The following is a 19,553-nucleotide window of genomic DNA, read 5'->3' on the forward strand; positions in this document are numbered from 1 at the left end:
ACCTTCCATTGTTCTTTCATGAAAAATAGTCGACAATGCTAATCAACTAAATCTACAGTGATAAATAGCGTAAGAGCTGATTAGCAGTCATGAAATGTTTGAAGATATCAGATATTTCGATTGATCTTTTAAAGATATTAAATGATTCACAGGACTTTAATTTAACGCTATAACATTTATCTTAGTGATCCATGATTACATATGAACAATCATTTTTCACTACGTTATTCTAATAAATTCGCCGGCTAAAAGTTTTGTGACATCAATGTTAGACTTTAGTGAGATTTGTTAATAATGGTCCTTTCCGTTGGCAGAGTAGAAAATTTAACAGCATAAAGATTTTGAACGGTACAAATTGGACTACAAGGCAATAATATAGATCCGAAATCCCTCTCATGCTACATATCGTAACTGATATTATTGCTAAACCACCATTTAAAATTTTAACATACCTAAAGTCTACTCCACAACTAAAGGACACACAAGAATTATGAAAACAAAAGTTAATTGTCAAAGTGTATTTTCTACTTATTAATGGGTTCTTCCTGGAAAACCCATTACTTCCGTTATTACACTCTTTTTCAGAAATTACATAGAAACCTTTGTTTTGTTTTCTGGTAAATTTTATATATTTTTCTCTTTACTGATGCTCATATACTTCCAATTATTACCTTTATCTTCCCATCTATTTCTAGAAAGAAGTATGATGTTTTCTTGAGTTTTAGATGTGAAGATACCTATAATAACTTTACATATCAACTATTAAGCCAAATAAAACAGAGAAAGAGATGAAAACATACCTGTAAAACTTCAGATTGCATTATAATATAACTTGTTTTGAAGCTTTCACCGATCGTCTCCACTCTCCAGTGAACACTAGGGTTTGGGAAAAAAGGGGGAAAATAAATATAGGTACGAGGTGCCTCACGGGTTAACATATTGGATTTAATCTCCAAATAAAATTGGGTTAATTATGGAGTTGATCATCAGAATATCATATTAATTAATATTTTTAAGATACTTACAAATTAGTCACCAAAATTGATTTAAGAAGATTGGGTTAAACATAAATGAACGAACATAAACGAACATAACTGAACGAACATAACTGAACGAACATAACAAAACGTTCACGAACGTAAATGAACAAACGAGACATATGTTTGTGTTCGTTCATTTAATTAAACGAACACAAAATCTTGTTCATGTTCGTTCATTTAATAAATAAATGCACATAAACGAACTTTCCGCCGCACGATTCATGAACGATTCGTTGAACGTTCAATTCATTTACATGCCTACTCAAAGCGGAATGAGCGAGTGAGAGACAAGAATGGGATTGCATTCAGTTGTTGTATATTTTTGGGTAAACTACCTAAATGTATTTTTTAAATAATGATAAAAATATTATAAATATTTGTATAAATGATTACTTTGTTCATATTTTTTAAAACATTTTACTCTTAATGTTTTAACTTTTGGTCAAAACAAATTCTATTCGATGAAAATTGTTAGTTGATTAAAGATTAATTCATTTTACTACATCATATTCTCACATGTGTTGAATTAATGATGTGACATATGTCACATCACTCATAGCGATGACATATCACGTGTCATACACCAAAAATGATGATCACATAAGCAATTAAACACATATAAAAATATTATATTAACAATATAGATTAATTATTAGTCAACTAACAATTAATTATTTACTTACTATTTAAAATTAATAACAAGGAAGGTTTGTTTGCAGAAAGAATAGGTAATATGAGCAAGCCTCTTATTTCTAATGTTTTCGATAGTTTATGGGGTCCCAGCTTTAGGCTCCTCTTCACCGCCCATAGCAGTACTCGCTGTCATCGTAAAAAATAGTTCCCTTCTCCTATTGCTGCTCCACCCGTAATCTTTTAATCAGTTCTTATTATTTTAAATTTATAAAATTTGAAGAGACGAAAATAGATTATCAATAGAAAATATATAAAAAAAAATATAAAATATAGGTTTAGGGGTGATTGTTCGTGATGATCATGATCTTGTTCTTTCCGGATTTGCACGTCTTGTTAAAACTCACCATGATCCATCCATTATTGAAGCTTATGTATTAGTTGAAGGTATCCGTTGTGCAACGACTCTAACTGCTGTTGCTATTGTGGTGGAGAGTGACTCCAGGAATTTGGTTACTCAACTCCTCTCTCGGAATATCAATCTCTCGGCTGCAAGCTTCCTTCTCGTTATTGCTAGTCAACTTTTGCTTCTCCTCCTTCCATTTAGGTCCAATATGTCTGACGTTCAGCCAATCATGTTGCTTATTCTCTCTAATAATGGTCCTCTTCATCGATCTGATCCATCTACTTGGATCGTAATTGTCCTAGTTTTTTAGCTTATCATGTTACGAACGATGTTCTTAATGATTAATATCAGTTGGTATTTCTTTCAAAAAAAAATTAAAATAGAGAAGAATTTAAAATTTTCAAGGGGACAAATACCCCTCGAGCCATCCCTAGTCACAATCATCCCTCTTCGGCAAATCGTGGGAGAAACAATACCAATCTAGGACATATTATCAATTTTTGGTTCAACTTATTGGTCTGGATATTTCAAAACTGGTGTTCCCAAGGTGCAATACTGCAATGCTTAGGCTCAAGCATTTGCAAGTAACCATGGAGGCTCAAGCATTTGCAAGTAACCATGGAGGCTCAAGCATTTGCATGTAACCATGGAGGCACAAGCAACACTAGGAAAAGGTAGAAAAAAAAACCATATAACCATATGATTATATCTAGAATCAAACTTTTCAAAATAAAAAATTAGTTGTGTTAGGAAAAATCAATTCAAAATTCATCAGACGGTTCGGGTTTGGTAGTCCTAATTAGACAATGTCAACTCATCAAACACACTTGAAATCAAAAATTGAAATTCAACTCAAACTCGAAAAAGCTTGAATTCAAAACATTATCAGATTTAACTCGATTGAAGCTCAAACTCGAACTTGAATATTAAGTACATGAAAACCTTATATTGCTTTTAAAAAAATTATGTATAAATGTTAATATTATTAATAATTTAATTTAAAAATTAAAAATTCAATATATTTTTTAAGTTGCTCACGAGCTTTTCGAATCGGATATTAAGTAACTCGTTTTGGCTCTATAAGAACTCGAGTCGAGTTCATTTGATATGAATGTTAGCCAAACTTTGATCAAATCGAACTCAACTAGCTCACGATTTGTCTCGTCTCATTTACAGCCTTAGTCACATTCTCATTCGATCTAATTGTAGAAGTCACCCATAGATATAATATTTCAAACACACGAGAAATCACATAAACATATCAACACTTGATGGAAATCAATTCAAACATCAACAAAAACAAAGATCTAATGAATGAATGTACAAAGCCGAAATCTAAGCTTGTTTTGCTACTTCGTGATTCTAACACTTAAGACTAACTTCCAAAAGCTTAAATGCATTCTAATTGACTTAAAATCACCACATACCTCCAGTAATTCTTATATCACCATCTCAATATTTTTCGAAAAATCATCAAAGAATAAATTAAAAAATATCACTAGATCTTTTTATTTCCGTTCTAATCATTCAACTAAGTATTTCTCGAGTTCAAGGTCTTATATATGAAGAAAATTCATGTTGGGAGACTCATCCATCAAAGTCAGGTGTGCGATGCGGATCGATCTAAATTAGTCATGATAAAATCCTGGAACCTGGAGGACAATAAAAAAATTTAAAAACTAGAACCAAAATCACCATTAAAGATCAAAATTTCGTATAAAATTCTAAAATTGAATCTTTCGTTTGGGAGGATCTAACCTTGATCTAAAAGATTCAATCGGAACCGTCTTTCGGGTGGGCCTAGAATTGGGCTTCGACTTGAATGAAATGTGTTGGAGCCGCCACCGACCATTTATTTTAAAGATAAATAGGTTGATCGGACACCTTTATTTCTTACCTGATATGTATCTTATCAAAGATATGCCGCATTCGGGAGTCTGTCATAGTCAAGGAAGGGTTAGCTCCCTTGAACTGCCCTTTAGGTACTACGTAATTTCCAGTTGTCTTTAATTAAGAAAATCGAAAGTTAAATTAAAAGGTAATATATGATCCAAATTACTTACCTTAATGGTTTTGAAAACGTACCATTAAAAAGTCGAGAAACTTGTTAGAAAAAAAAAGTAACGTAAATAAATAAGATAAAGTAAAAAATAGGTAAATAACATAAATAAAATAAAGATAGGGGAAAAATAAAAATAAATAAATTAAGAAAATAAAGAAAATAATGGTAAACACATATATAATAAATAAATAAATAAAAAGAAGAAAATAAAAATAAATAAATAAATACAATATAAAGAAAATAAAAACAAATGGAATGAAGATAAAGAGACAAAAAAATAAAAAGGAAATAATAGTAAAAATAATATATAATAATATTTAAAGAGAAATAAATAAATAAATAAATATATATATTATAATATTAATAAAATAAATAAATAAATAAAAATAATATATATATATATATACATAAATAAAATACCTAATAAAATAAACAGAAACCAGAAAAGGATATATAAGATTAATAAAAAGGTCCAAAAAGAAAAAATAATAAAAAATAAATAATATATATATATATATAATAAACAAATATGAAAAATATAATAGTAATTAATAAAAAGGGTTAATTTAGAAGAAAATCAAAATTAAAAGGGAAATTGGTGCAAAAGTCAAATTCGGGGGCAAAATAAAATGTTAAAAAAGCAGGGGACCAAAATCGAATTCCCCCATTTTATTTAAGAAAACATGTGGATCCTCAGCGACGGAAGGGTCGGGTTGCGGGTCGGGTCGGATCGGATCGGGTTGAGTATTTAAGTCAAGCAAATTAAAATTTCTTATTTCCTTCATTTTAAACAAGTCGGATTGGGTTAAGTATTTTCTTATTTCCTTCATTTCAAATTTCTCTCATTTGTTCTTCCAAACGAAGAACACTTCGTCGCTGTTTCCAGAAAACGGTGGCCACCACTTCGTCGATTACCGTGGATCGGCGTCAGCCGCCGCTCATCGGCAGTGGCCCACCAAAAAATTATGTTTAAAAAAAAGTTTTTTCCACCCTCATCACGAAAATAGAGTTGGTTTTTTTTTTTGAAAAAAGGCATCGGAAGGGTTAGATCTAAAAAAGAAGTTTCGAAAACAACCCCTCCCCGAGTCCTCGGCCGAACACTTTGCGTGTCAAAAACAAGCAAAAAAGATTAACATGCATGCCAAGAATAACCGAAACAAAGGTAAAAAATTATACTTTTTTTTTGCTTTCAAACGTTTATGAGCTTGTTCTTCTTTCGTATTTTTCGTGCTTTTTTGTGTATTTTTTTGTCTGTTTCAAATGTGTTTACAAGCTTTATTTATATATCAAAAAAAGATCCTATTTTTAGTATTTGATTCCGAGTAGAACTCTTGGTTTGTTGGGAGTCTAATGGAACTAACTTTGTTCTCCTTGTTGACTTGGTGATGTTGCTGTGAAAATCGGTGGCATGGGTGAGAAAGAGTCCTCGAAAGAAACGACGTTATGGAGATGCAACTGGAGTAAGTGTTAGGGTTTTAAACCTTAACCCGTTCAGATCCGGGTCGGTTTAGGTCGCCCCAAATGGGTTCGGGTTTCTGCTGCTGGGTCGCGTGTTGTTGGGTCTGGGTACTCTGTTGGGTAGTTGATGGGCTTGCTTGAATTGGGCCTTGGGGTTTAAATTTATTTGTAACATTGGGCCTCGTACAAGAAATGAAAAATGTGTAATATGTACCATATTGTATAATATACTTATAATGAAATAAATCAATATATAACTATATTATAGCAGTATGATCATAATAATATTAATCAAGGACGAAATTAGGTGTCTACAGCTGCCCCTCTTTGCTTAGGATCGTGTAACGAGAATAGGGCAAAGACTAAAAGGCACCAATTTTGTCCTTCATGAATGTATCATTTAGTCATCTGTTATGGGAATGATTCCCCCTTATCGAATATCCTCTGTCGTAGAGTTGAAATCCGATGTCATGGTTGGTTTATTAATATCAAGTGGATCTTGAAAATACTCTCTCGCCGTGAGGTTGAGTTGAACTGGAAAATTCTAAGCACGATATCCTTCGTCGTGAAGTTGAAATCGAACTCAAAGCTTTGGCAAGTACTTCATGGATCGTCCTCTAGCTCAAGATACTTCGTTGTGAAGATGAAACTTGACCTGAAGACTTTAGTGTTGTTGTGTTACAGATGACTCCTTCATCGTGAAGTTGGGTCAATCTTTTGGGTACGATATCCTTCATTGTGAATTTGAAATCATGGATGGCTCTTTCGCTGTGAAGTTGAGCTTTGAATTAAATATCGTTTGTTATGAAGTTGAAATCCAAGAATTGTGTAAGTTGTGTTGTTTCGAGTCCAATATCCTTCGCTGTGAAGTTGAAATTGACTCTCAATGAAATTAGAAAGTTGTTCGTTGACAGATGCTCCTTCGCTGTGAAGTTGAGCTTTGAATTGGATAGCATTCGTTGTGAAGTTGAAATCCAATCTAGAAATGAACGTTTCTTATGGGCATGATATCCTTCATCATGAAGTTGAAATCGTGGATGACTTCTTCTTTGTTAAGTTGAGCTTGGAATTGGATATCTTTCATTGTGAAGTTGAAACCCAAGGGTTGTTTTACCACATTGGTTTTGAGCTGGATATCCTTCATCGTGAAGTTGAAATCCAATCTCGAGTAAATGGTGTGGCTTCGAGTCCAATATCCTTCGCTGCGAAGTTGAAATTGACTCTAGCTAGAACCTGCAATGTTATGCATATATGCAATGTTATGGATGCAATGCTCTTAGGTGTGCCTAATATGCATATGCAAAATATGTTGTTTTAGGCTCTAGAGAGAAATCTAGATCTCTGGTTGCCTGTCTTGTTGACTATTGATTCTGGAATCTTGAAGTTTTGATTATCGATCTTGAATTCTTCAAGTGTTCAAATCTGATGTGTAGATTTTATTTTTTTATCCTTGATTTGGGAAATGCTTCACAACCATCTCAAGTATGTGTATGAGCCTTGATTGGCTTCCAAGTGCTTGTACTTTTCAAAAATCTTTGTACAGTAATATGCGATTATCTTTTTCAGAAGTAATAAATCATTAGGTTTAAATTCAACCCAATATGCTAAAAAGGAATTGATTTAGAGGAATTATTGTCTTTATTCATATAGAGAAAAAGAACAAAAGAATACATAAAAAACATTCTAAAATGTAAAAACATAAATGAAGCGAAGGGATGTCTTAGATTCCAATAATGCGGGCGCTTCTGAGCTGATAAGCCGTTAGGTGACCTTGAACGCAGCCTTTGTCAAGGGATCTTCAAAAATGTGACAACGTTCGGGAGAGTGCAACCTTTCTCCGACTCGTTAAGTCTGTAGAAAATTTGGATGTTGTGATGCTTCACTGCTTGAATTTTTTGAATCAATGTCCAAATTGCCCTTTCAGGTTTTCAATTTGGACCCATCCTTGGTTTCAAGACGCCATTTGCGGGTTTTCATATTGAACACACCTTATTTTCTTTTCTTTTCTTTTCTTTTTCTTTTTCATTTTTTTTCAATTTAGGGTTCTCTTTCAGGTTTTCACCTTAAACGTTCTTTTCTTTTTTATTTTTCTTCTTCAACTTAGGACGCCCTCTCGGGTTTTCATCCTAAGCGATGTATTTCTTGATTGCATCCGAATTGACGGGATTTGGTTGTTTAGATTTGACCATTTTAGTTAGGACAAGTGCTCATCTGGAGAAGGCCTTTTTCACGATATAAGGTCCATCCCAATTTGGCATCCATTTTCCTCTGAAATCTTTATGAACTGACCAAATTTTTTTTAGCACCAGATCTCCTTTACGGAATATTCTCAGGCACACCTTCTTGTCATGTGCTCGAATCATTCGTTTCTGATAGATTTGACCATAATGAATGGCTTTCAATCTCTTTTCATCTATCAGGTTCAGCTGATCATATCGGGATTGCACCAATTTTGCATCATCTAGTTTGACTTTTAACAAGACCCGGAATGATAGAATTTCCACCTCAATGAGCAGCACTGCTTTCATCCCATATGCTAATGAAAATTGGGTTGCCCTAGTCAAAGCTTGTACAGAGGTTCGACAAGCAAACAAAGTTAAAGGCAATTTCTCGTTCCAATCCTTGTAGGTCTCAGTCGTTTTATCCACTATCTTCTTGATGTTTTTGTTTGCTGCTTCTACTGCTCCGTTCATCTTTGGTCTATAAGCAGTAGAGTTGTGATGCTTTATGTTGAATTGCTCACAAGCAGTATCCATCGTCTTATTATTTAGGTTTGTAGCATTGTCGGTGATGATCCTTTCAGGTAAACCATACATACATATGATCTCTTTCTTTAAAAACTTGCAAATAGTGGACTGAGTGACACTGACATATGATACAACCTCCATCAATTTCGTGAAATAATCGATCTCCACAAGAATGAACCGGTGACCATTCGAAGCCTTCAGATGTATTTGCCCGATAACATCTATGCCCCACATAGAGAAATGCCATGGTGATGTCATCACGTGAAGTGGATGAGGTGGAACATTTATTTTATCTCCGTAAATTTGACATTTATGACATCTTCTAGCATAGTTAATTCAATCGCTTTCCAGTGTAGACAAAAAATATCCGCATCTCATTATTTTTCTTGACATCATATATCTATTCGCATGTGTTCAAGATACTCCATCATGTACTTCTTCTACTATCATCTTTGCCTATTCTGCATCGATACACCTTAACAGGACTTGATCATGGCTTTTCTTGTACAATACCTCCCCGTCAAGGACGTATCCAGCTGCCATCCTTCTAATGGTTATTTTATCAGTTTCAGTGGCTTCCTCTGGATAACTTCGATTCTTGACGTATTGTAGAATATTGTAGTTCCAAGGCTTAGTGTCTTTCACTTCTTCAATTTGGTAACAATGAGTCGGGTGCTCATATGACTACATGTCAATTGGCATCATTTCAGACTCCCCATCAGCCTTAAATGCGGCTGTCAGGGTAGCTAAAGCATCAGCCATTTGATCTTCTTCTCTAGTCACGTAGTGGAAGGTGACTTCATCGAATTCTTCGAGCAGATCTAGTATTAGCTTTCGGTATTCCACTGCAACTTGAATTCCCAAAACACAAGCCTCATATTCTGCCATGTTGTTGGTGTAATCGAAATTCAGCCTGCTAGTGAATGGATAATGATTCCCTTCTGGGGAGATCAGTATAGCCCTGATGCCATGTTCTAATACATTTGACGCGCCGTCGAAATGCAATCCCAGGAACTGTCCGTTGAAGTACTTACCTTCTCTAAGGAGATAACCATCAAGTCTTTGTCTGGGAAGTCAAAGTTCAACTACTCATAATTTTCATCTGTTCTGCTTGCCAAGAAATCCAATATGGCACTTCCCTTTATTGCTTTCTGGCTCACATACTCGATGTCAAATTCAGACAACAGCATCTGCCACCGGGCTAACCTTCCAGAGAGAGCATGTATATCCATCATGTTCTTTAAAGAATCTAACCTGGAAATCAACCAAGTGGTGTACAACATGTATTGTCTGAGTCTTTTTGTAACCCCGACTAAAGTACATCAAACATTTTTAATGTGAGGATATCTGACCTCGCAATCGGTGAACTTCTTGCTCAGGTAGTAGATGGCCCTTTTATTCCTTCTGAATTCATCATGTTGACCCAGGACACACCTCATTGAGTTCTCGAATATGTATAGATACAAGAACAAAGGTTTTCCTGGGATAGGGACATCAGGATACGAGTGTGAGAAAAATACTTCTTTACTTTTTCAAATGTAGTTTGGCAGTTTTCTTCCCAAGTTCCAAGGATGATCTTTCGGAGAAGGCGGAAGATTAGGTCATATTTGGCGGTTAACCGAGATATGAACCATGCTAAGTAGTTTAATCTGCCCAGAAAACATCGGAGCTCTTTTTTTGTTCGTGGGGGAGGTAGATTCTGGATAGTTTTAACTTTATCAGGATCAACCTTGATGCCTTTCCTGCTGACCACAAAACCTAACAGCTTCCCAGATGTTACCCCGAAGGTGCACTTATTAGGGTTCAGTCTCAGCTATAACTTTCTTAGTCTTTTGAAGAACTTTCTTAGATTCTCGACATGTTCATTCTCAGTTTGTGCCTTGATAATCATGTCATTGACATAGACCTCGATCTCTTTGTATATCATGTCGTAGAACAGGGTTACTATAGCTCTCTGATACGTTTCCCCAGCATTCTTCAATCCGAAGGGAATTACTTTGTAGCAGAAATTTCCCCACATTGTGAAGAACGTGGTCTTTTCCATGTCTTCAGGATGTATCTTGATATGATTATATCCCGAGAATCCGTCCATGAATGAAAAGAAAGCATTCCCGGCTATATTGTCCACCAATGTGTCAATGTGTGGCAGAGGGAAGTTGTCTTTAAGGCTTGCCTTGTTAAGGTCTCGGTAGTCGACACACATGCATACTTTCCCATCTTTCTTCGGAACTAACATTATGTTAGCCACCCACTCCGGATACCTAGCCACTTGAAGAAAATCGGCATCAAATTGCTTCTTGACCTCTTCTTTAATCTTAAGGAGCATCTCAGGTCGCATTCTCCTTAGTTTCTATTGCACGGGTTTGTATTATGATTTGATAGGCAATTTATGGACTACCATATCTGTGTCTAACCCAGGCATGTCTTGATATGACCATGGGAACACATCTTTGTATTCTTGAAGCAAGACTATCAAGTTTTATTTTACTTCAGCCGAAAGAGTTGTGCCGATTTTAACCTCCTTCCTCTCTTCTTCAGTACGCAGATTCAAGATTTTGATCTTTTACTCATGTGGCAGTATTTGTTTGTCTTATCTTTCCACCATCCTCAACTATTCGGTAGTTAAGTTACACTCCTCTTCATTATCGCATTCATCAAATTCCCTGAGACAAATGGCTAACTTAAAATCCATTTCCGGATCAAGATCATCAGTGTCTGTATTATCATTATCTGGGGACCTGAAGGAAAAAGACAATGTAATGCATGAGAGGAAAATATCCCACACGGAACAGTCGAAAATTAAATTCGAAAGAGAATGAAATGGAGTACTGAAATGAAGAAGATAGAAAAAATAGAATGCAAAAGAAATGAAGCAAGAAAACTGTTTGTCATGAAGAAAATTCGCATCTTTTATTGAATTTAAAACAATGTTTATTCACCCTTACAAAAGATCACCTATTGCCCCGGGTATAGGCAAATAGAGGTAGTTCAAATATTACTCTGAAAGACTTTTGTAAACCACATGTAGTTTTTCCGCCGACCAATTGCTAAGCACAGACCCAGGTGGTAGAGGGAGGATTCCGGATCTATACATGTCGTTAGCATCTACTGTGATTATGGCATTGATACTCAGATCTTTTAGAGCCGTTCCCAAATCTGATGAGGTGGTCTAAAACACATAACCACCTGACTTGAATGTGTTATAAAGAAGTGGGAAAACCATGGGTTCCCATTGAAATTCACTTCTAGTTAACCTGACTAGTCTTTTTTCCCGGTTCTTCTGGATTTCTTTCCTCTTTTCTTAGTGACTAGGCTGAAAACCAAGACCAAACTGATCAAGTTTTGAAATAGGAAGGACTAGATTAATCCTTCCTTGCAACAGTTTTCCAAATCCTCTTCCCATCTTAGCGCCTCTTCCCAAGGTCTTCTTTATTTCCATCTTGGAGCACATGGAAAGCCGGGGTTTGGAAATTTTCCTTCATTTGGCCACAAATATGGCATTTACAAATTCCGAGGAGTGGAATGAACATTCTATCACTTCCTTGTCTACTTTGATGTACGGGCCCTCTGTGGTCACACTTACCACGATCTCTTTCTCAATATTAATAATTACTAAGGCCCCGTCGATAATAAACTTAACTTTTTGATGCAGCGTGGATGGTACTGCACCTGCTTGATGAATCCAAGGCATTCCAAAAAGACAGTTATAGGAAGGCATGATATCCAACACTAGGAACTCGTCATTATAGGTGGCAGGTCCGATGGTTAACGACACCTCGATCTTACCAATTACCTCTTTCTTGGTCTCATCAAATGCTCGGGCCATGTTCTGGCAGGTTCTCATATATGAGGTATCTATTGGTAGCCTTTTCAATGTGACTAAAGGTATTACATTAAAGACTGACTTGTTGTTGATTAATACACTTGGTAGAGTGTGCCCCTTACAGTGGGTGGTGATATGTAATGCGTTTGTTTGGCCTCTCCCTCCAGATGGAATCTCACCATCTGAAAATGAGATGAGATTATCGGCTTGAATGTTGTTTACCAGTCGATCCATCTTGCTGACTGGTATGTTATATGGCACGAACGTCTGATTTAAGACCTTCAATAGTGTCTCTTGGTATGCCTCCGAGTTTAACAATAGTGTCAACATTGAAGTGCACATCAGCAAGTTGTGGAACTGTTCTATAATGTTGTACTCATTGTGTTTTAAGAACTTGAGGAACTCTTTAGCTTTCTCATCCTTTATGGGTTTGTTGATAGCCAACACATATTCCTTGAAAGGTTCAAGTGGTCTTCGCACCACTTTGCTATCATCTTCTTTTGAAGTACTCACCTATCATTCATACTTCCATGACATTTGTCGATTCTCCTTGTATTGAAAAGGTTGGGGTGCTGTGATTACCACCTTAGTTTATGTTGTTGGTGCTATCTTTGCTTTAGGGGTTATTATCAAAGGAATACCCCTGCCGTATTTCCTTTCTGATAATTCTTTAGTGGCGTAAACATCTGCTTCTAGAGAATCTTGAATTTATTCATAAAACTCTAGCTCCTTCTGGTCTATCATGAGTTGGACTAACGCTTTGAATTTTGGGCAATCTTGCACCTCATGCCCTTCTTCGTTGTGGTAACAACAATGGTTTCCATCTTCATTTCTCGTTGTATATAACTCTGGTGTAAGAAGCTCTACCTTTACCATTTGGCTCCATACCAAAGCCAAAGGAGATTTTACTTCTGAAACATCATTTTTTATTCTTTTTCCTTTCTCGATAGTGACTGTGTTAATCCTAGTCTCCTGATGATTAGGCTTGAGATTCTGTGCAACGTTTGTCGTTCTAGAGTTAAAATGAATCCAATTCTTTTTTCGTATTCATTGTACAAGCCTCTTGAATGCGAGGTAATTTTCTATCGTGTGTCCTTGTACACCACCATGGTATTCACAGTGCACGTTCTTGTCATACCATCTAAGGTAAGGGGGCTTTATTGGCTCCATAGGGTAAGGTGACACCACATGAGTGTCAAAAAGCTATTGGTAAAGTTCTTTGTATGTCATGGGAATAGGATCAAATTGCTCCATTTCCCTTTCTTTCCTCGGTTCTCTCTGATTTTGTTTAGAAGTACATGACGGTACAACTGCAGTTGTTTTAGTGCTTGAGATCATAACACCCTTGGAGGCATTATAGGTGTTGACATTATTGATCTCCTTGTCTTTGTTCTTCATGGGAGGTTTCTTGCTGGATTCCCCTCCTTCAATTTTACCTTGCTTTATGACCAACTCAATCATATCTCTGGCCATAACCAAGTCTGAAAAGCTTCCTGATGTGATTGCGACCAGGTGCCTAAAGTAAGGAGCCTTCAGGGTCTGTACAAAAAGTTTCCTAGTTTCTTTTTCATCCAAGGGTGGATGAACTTGCACATCCAAATCTCTCCATCTCTGTGCGTATTGTCGGAAACTCTAGTTATGATTCTTCTCTAGGCTTTGCAGCATAACCCAACCTGGTCTCATATCATTAATGTGCTTGTACTGCTCCAAGAAAGACTTGGCTAAGTCTTTCTATGTCTTGATGTGAGTTCAGTTCAGTTGATTGTACCACCGGATAGCTGAACTGGACAGGCTCTCCTGGTAATAGTGGATTAGGAGTTGATCATTTTCCACATACCCTGTCATTTTCCAACAAAACATACTGTTGTGGGCTGAGGGATAACTATTCCCGTCGAATTTCTCAAACTCAGAGACTTTAAATTTGGGTGGAAGCACCAAATTCGGAAACAGGCTCAGTTCTATTGCATCAACTCCATAATAGTTATGGTCCCCTTTGACCACCTTCATCTGGTCTTCCAATATCTTAATCTTCTCTTCCATCTTTTTCGTCTTATCTTCCTCATCAAAATTCGGGATAGGGTAATCATCCGGATAATTGTCAGGGTTGGTTGCAGAAGTTTGTATCTTCGCAACAGATACGACTTTCCCTTTGGTAGCATATGAGTCCCCGGGTAGGATTCCAGTGATATTCCGAGTGAGATAACCACCTGTGGGGTCGGTGGTAAAGTTACCCCTTCAAATAAACCTGCCCCTGGTGCACTCGCTTGTTGTAAGCCAGTCAACTTGGCCATGATCTGATCGACCAAGGACTCCTGGCTTTTTGTGATGGAATCCAGGGTGCTCTACTGTTATGGGCTATCTTATCTTCCAGTTCTCTCTGTAGCTTCAACATGTTCTCCTCGATTTGAGTGATTCTAGCTTCTATTTTTCTTTTCTTCATTCGAGTATTATATGGATGATGTGTGTCTAAAGCTTGTGGAGGTAAACTCGGTGTTTGTTCGTTCTTCTGATTAGACATGTTCTGTTAGTTAATATGAATGTAAAAACATAGAAAATATAAAAATAAACATAAAATATAAAATGCAAAGTATGAGATGCATGATGTATATGATTTAGAGGCATTGATCTAAAAAAGTGTATGTTATTATAAATAATTCTTATTTAAACAAAAGTGTTTTATCTTTTAAGAGACAATAAAACAATCTAAAAGTACATATGGACTAAATCCTCTAGACCCCGAACAACCTTTAACAGGTTGACAAGTCTTCTTCCTTTATCTGTCACTGGTTGGATGCCTTGTCAAACCACTCTGGCTTCTCTCGCTAAGCCATGCAAATGACGAGCTGCCTTCTGTACTTGTTCCAGGAAGTCACGGATGAATGCATATATAGCCTTCACCCTTTGTTGAGCTTCCTCCCAATGGAAACACCACTGTAACCCTCTATTAAATGGCACTATCTGAAGCTCGCTTGCTTACTTCTTGAATCCATCCACAATGACTTCTAACTCAGCTATGGTATTGCCATCCTGTTCTTGTTGTTTCTGAAGAGACTTCTCTAAGTCAGCTACCTGGATTCTCAGACGCTTGTTCTGATGTTGACTGTCTATCAAACGTCTCTGAGTAATCTTCAGCTATTCTTTCAGAGTCTCTCTTTTTTCATTCCCTTCGAACTTTATTTTCAGACTGTTAGCTTCGCTTTTCCTTTATTCAGAAGTCATTTTCAGATTAGAGTTACTCTGGACTTGTTCTTGGTACCCCTTTCTCAAGTCTTCAAACTCAAAACAGACTTTCTTCTGTTCCTTCTCCAGTTTGTCTACCCAATCTTTCTGAGTATCGGTATCTAGATTCCACTGGTAACGTTTAGCCTCGAGTTCTCTTACCCTTTGTTTCAGCTCATTCTTCACAGCTTCAAACTCTTCCATTGCTATCTCAAGTTCGGAATGGACAGGCCTGAGACGTTCCTCCATGGTCCGGGTATCGACACAATCAGGCACTGAGATGTTGTCGTTTTTCCTTAACCTTCGCCACTCCAAATAGTCAGGAGTGAGCATGTCTTTGGCAGCCACAACAACCATTCAGAATACTTTCTTCCATGACTCTGCTACTTCCTTGATCATCTTCTTGTTGTTGTTACCATGGTATACAAATTTTGATCCCGATAGTCTGTATGTTGCTGGGAGAAACTATCATGCCCCATACTATCGAAGTGACAAAAGCGGAGAGTACCCAACTCCTCTCTATAGTCCAAGTAGGGTTATAGTGTCTGAATCCCCACATCGAAAGAGAATGTTATTGTGGGTCAACCAAGGAGCTCTCCAGGCAAGGTCCCGGTCCTGAAGATGTGTGAAGACTTTAATCTATTTTTCATTTGAGGTGCCTTCATGCCATTTCAGATTGATGAACTCTCCCAAAGGCGAATAAGTGGTGCTGAATCGACGGTAGGCAACCCCGTTAGTTTTCCAGAAATGATTGTGAATCCAAACCTGAAGAAGCTGAGCACAACCAATGAACCTTCCTCTGCCAGTCTTTCTGCAGTAGTTGAGAGAGCGGAAGGTCTCAGCTAAAAAGGTCGGTACTGGATTTACTCACCTCTGGAGTTGTTCAAATAGTTTCACCACAACTGCATCAATGAACCCCAAAGTCTTTGGGAAGATGACCAAACCATACAGGCCCAGTGCGAAGAGATCTAATGCATTCCATTCATCGGGGTGATTCATCATCAGTTACTTGATATGGATCCAGTCAATTCCTTCCCCGTTACCTTCGTGTCGGAGTCGGTCAGTTACACATTTTTCATCAACCCCTGTATCCTTAGCCAGTCCATTTTTGAAAGGCTGACTTTTGATGTGTTTGATGTATGCTCTCTCCAGTCTGCAGCAGTGTAGGATACTATTCGATTGTGGGCACCATGTCCTTCTGGTTAAAGGTGAAATAATTGTACCCCAAGTTCCATAATTGAACCAATGCTCTGATTAGAGGCTCATCAGTCTTAACATAAATCAAGAGTGCAATGTCACCATACTGCTGGCTGAACTTCTGTTTTCGGTCACTTTTCCAACTGTCCCAGATGTTCCAAAGTTCTTGTACATCATTCTACTTAAGGTTGACAGAGGCGTAGCTAACCAGTTCTGACACATAGTTTCTGAGTCTTCTCGGACCATAGTCATACCTCGGCGTTTTTTATCTCTTGGATTACAAAACCTTTGTCAATTAATGCAGATTATTTGGGTTTAACGAACACGTTTTAGTGGATCAATAGCCTCTTTTTATGATGCAAATGCTAAAAAAAGGCAAACATGAAAGCAAAAAGTTAGTAAAATAAGAATAATAATAATAATGAAAATAAAAAGGTAGAAAGAAAAGCAAACTGCATGGTTAGGGTAAAAATATCCTAGGTTTTGAAATGGAGTTTCAAAGTAGGCTCTAATTCTCCATAGTCTCTCGGTTTATGTTCTAAAAAAGGTACCCGAGTTCCCCTTGGGCTTGCCAGACCATTAGTCCCAAACCTATTACAAGCTCATGTGGACTAAGTTAAACTTGAGAGGATACATTCCCTTATGCCCGCACTGAGAATAATTTCTCACGAAGACTTAAGGTATATGAATCTCGAAGGCTACTTGCTAGGCCCGCACGAAGAATAAATTCTCACGAAGGCGTCGCTTTCACCTCCACTTAAAATGGGTTTGGAGCTCGGGTTTAGAGCCTTAGATGGAAAAAGAGTTTGATAAACTGAAACCATTTAAAAAAACCATCAATACAACTATTTATTTGAAAAACATAATCAAAAGTAAGTAATAAGGATTGAACAGTTACCTTAACATTTAAACTTACCATTTTCATTAAAAATATAACTGGAAATTACCTTAGCCTGACTCACTTACCTGTCCCAACGTAGTCGCCAAGCTGTTGGAACCGTCTCTCGGGTGGGCTTGGAATTGGGCTTCGACTTGAATGAAATGTGTTGGAGCCGCCACCGACCATTTATTTTAAAGATAAATAGGTTGATCAAACAATTTTATTTCTTACCTGATCTACATCTTACCAAAGATATGTCAGATTCGAGAGTCGGTTGTAGTCAAGGAAGAGTTAGCACCATTGAACTACCCTTTCGGTACTACGTAATTTCCAGTTGTCTTTAATTAAGAAAATCGAAAGTTAAATTAAAAGGTAACATATGATCCAAATTACTCACCTTAATGGTTTTGAAAACGTACCCTTAAAAAGTCAAGAAACGTGTTAGAGAGAATAAAAGGTAATGTAAATAAATAAGATAAAGTTAAAAAAAGGTAAATAACATAAATAAAATAAAGATAGGGAAAAATAAAAATAAAGAAAATAAAGAAAATAATGGTAAACACATATATAATAAATAAATAAATAAAACCAAGAAGAAAATAAAAATAAATAAATAAATAAATACAATATAAAGAAAATAAAAACAAATGGAATGAATATAAAGAGACAAAAATAAAAAGGAAATAATAGTAAAAATAATATATAATAATATTTAAAAAGAAAATATATATATATTAGAATATTAATAAGACAAATAAATAAATAAAAATAATATATATATATATATACCTAAATAAAATACCTAAAAAATAAAAAAAAATATAAAAGAAACAGTAACCAGAAAAGGATATATAAGAATAATAAAAAGGTCCAAAAGGAAAAAATAATAGATATATATAAAAATAAACAAATATGAAAAATATAATAGTAATTAATAAAAAGGGCTACTTTAGAAGAAAATCAAAATTAAAAGGCCAAATTAAAAGGGAAATTGGTGCAAAAGTTAAATTTGGGGGCAAAATAAAATGTTAAAAAAATAGGGGGACCAAAATCGAATTCCCCCTTTTATTTAAGAAAACACGCGGATCCTCAGGGGCGGACGGGTCAGGTCGCGGGTCGGATCGGGTTGAGTATTTAAGTCAATATTTTTTAAACTTTCTAATTTCCTTTATATCAAACCGAGAGCCCCCTTTCTTCAAATTTCTCTCATTTGTTCTTCCAAACGAAGAATACTCTGTCGCTGTTTCCAGAAAACAGTGGCCATCACCTCACCGACTGCCACGGATCGGCGCCAACCCACCAAAAAATTATGCTTTTTAAAAAAGTTTTTTCCACCCTCATCACGAAAATAGAGTTGGGTTTTTTTGAAAAAAGACCTCGAGAGGGGTAGATCTAAAAAAGAATTTTCGAAAACAATCCCTCCCCGAGTCCTCGGCTGAACACTTTGTGTGTAAAAAACAAGCAAAAAAGATCAACATGCATGCCAAGAACAACCAAAACAAAGGTAAAAAATTATACCATTTTTTTATTTCTTTGTTTTCGAACGTTTATAAGCCTTGTTCTTCTTTCATATTTTCCGTGCTTTCTTGTGTATTTTGTGTGTGTGTGTTTCGAATGTGTTTACATGTTTTTTATAACACAAAAAAATGATATTTTTAGTATTTGATTTCGAGTGGAACTCTTGGTTTGTTGAGAGTCTAATGGAACTAACTTTGTTCTCCTTGTTGACTTGGTGACGTTTCCATGAAAATCGGTGGTGTGGGTGAGAAAGAGTCCTCGAAAGAAACGACTCTGTGGAGATGCAACTAGAGCAAGGGTTAGGGTTTCAAACCCTAACCCGTTCAAATCCGGGCCGATTCGGGTTTCCCCAAATGGGTTCGAGTTTCTACTGCTGGGTCGTGTGTTGTTGGGTCTGGGTGCTTTGTTGGGTAGCTGATGGACTTGCTTGAACTGGGCCTTGGGGTTTAAATTTATTTGTAACATTGGGCCTGTCGTAACCGTTTTTCGGTTGGGCCCCAGAATTGGGCTTCGACTTAGGAAAGTGGATTGGAGTTGCCACCGATCATTTATTTTAAAACAAATGGGTTGATC

Source organism: Hibiscus syriacus, unplaced genomic scaffold (assembly GCF_006381635.1).
Source record: "Hibiscus syriacus cultivar Baekdansim isolate YM2019G1 unplaced genomic scaffold, ASM638163v2 tig00110339_pilon, whole genome shotgun sequence".
Taxonomy (NCBI): Eukaryota; Viridiplantae; Streptophyta; class Magnoliopsida; order Malvales; family Malvaceae; genus Hibiscus; species Hibiscus syriacus.